At 42.3% G+C, this 1,407-nt stretch overlaps 1 protein-coding gene across 9 annotated transcripts in view; it reads right to left on the bottom strand.

Moving 5' to 3' along the window:
- Positions 1–732: 732 nt before the first annotated feature.
- Positions 733–1,407, bottom strand: part of smek1 (SMEK homolog 1, suppressor of mek1 (Dictyostelium)) — a 16,227-nt gene continuing 15,552 nt past the window's right edge. For all 9 annotated transcript variants that reach the window (XM_032542715.1, XM_032542720.1, XM_032542717.1 and 6 more), the window contains one exon: positions 733–1,407. This exon is cut by the window's right edge and continues 502 nt beyond it. The gene's annotated coding sequence lies outside the window, so the exon portion shown is untranslated.

The raw sequence follows: 1,407 nt of genomic DNA on the forward strand, positions 1-1,407 counted from the left end.
ATCCCAAATGAGGCTCAGTAGCTCAGTCTGTTGGGTCTGGGAACCAGAGGGTTGCTGGTTCAAGTCCCTGTATGGAGTGTGCATTGATAGCTGGAGAGATGTCACTTCACATCCTGAGCATTGCCAGGTGCTCTTGAGCAAGACACCGTAACCCAACTACTCAGGGTGCTGGTCCAGCTGACAGCCCACTCACTCTGAGCAGTGTAGAAAGGATTGCCTTATTGACCTATTCATGAGCATGTGTGTGTATTTCAGGCCTGTGTGTTTTGTTTACAAACAAAACAGAGTGTACATTGTAATTTCCCCATTGGGGATCAATTAGCAGTATAAATTATTTCACAAAAATCAATCTAGGGAGTAAATAGAATTATTCCGATTATTAAAATGTACACTAAAATGTATTTATTTTTACAGTTTCAGGGTGTGCTTGTAAGTCTTTTTGTTTTAGATTATTTTTATTAAAAAGTACAGATAGACAGGAAAGGGGGGGACGGGTCAGATTCATACCCGACCCGTTGCACGCTGTACCAGGTGAGCTACAGGTTTCCCCGGGAAGTAGGTCTTTAACCTTTATAGTGTGAAATATAGTGGCCTGTTGAACCCAACAGCACCTTCTGTGCTACAATTACAGGGTCACACTCTTATGGTGCCAAGGAAACCCAGACTGACCAATAATAGCACAATTCAGCAAGGAAACACTTGAGTTGTTAGGACAAAGGGTAGTAGGACATCTTACAGCAAAGATCATTTTAATGGTCCCAAATATCTGAACAACTAAGAGTACACTCATGTAAAAGGGAAAAAATGAAAAGATATGACAAAATTCATCACATCTAGAATTCCACTCAATCTTTAATCAAGACGGGATTACAAATTCTCCAAAAAATCTGCAGTTTCAAAGGGCAAAAAGGGTAAAACTAGCTCACCTAATGAGGTCTTTAAAAACCTGTTCAAGTGTGACTGAAAACGTCCTGAACATTTAAAGGCAGGTCTTTTTTGTTATCATTTACAAAAAACAGGAGAAAGATTGAGAGACAAATAGAGAACAAAACAAAAATGAAGAAACTGCTGGCTTTTTTTTTTCCTCTTCAGAGAAAGAACGTCCGCTGAGGAACGACGACACTGATGACATCATCAAACGACAACAAGGACAGCTCTTTGCCACATGCTGCCTCCCGTCTGGTCCTATATACTAACTTAAAAAAGGGACAAAAAGCAACAGACAAAGAAAGGGAGAAAGAGCAGAGGAGAAAAAGAAGTAGAAAGAAACAAGGAGGATGGCGAATTCTGGGGAGGGGCATGGGGGTGCGAGTGTTGGTTCTGGGTCTGAATTGGCCAACCCATTTGGGCCGCTGTGATGTCCTTCCCTGAGTGGGGGGGGCGGGGGGGCAGTGGGTTATGGTCAGA

The sequence above is a fragment of the Etheostoma spectabile genome, chromosome 18, assembly GCF_008692095.1.
Source record: "Etheostoma spectabile isolate EspeVRDwgs_2016 chromosome 18, UIUC_Espe_1.0, whole genome shotgun sequence".
Classification (NCBI taxonomy): Eukaryota; Metazoa; Chordata; class Actinopteri; order Perciformes; family Percidae; genus Etheostoma; species Etheostoma spectabile.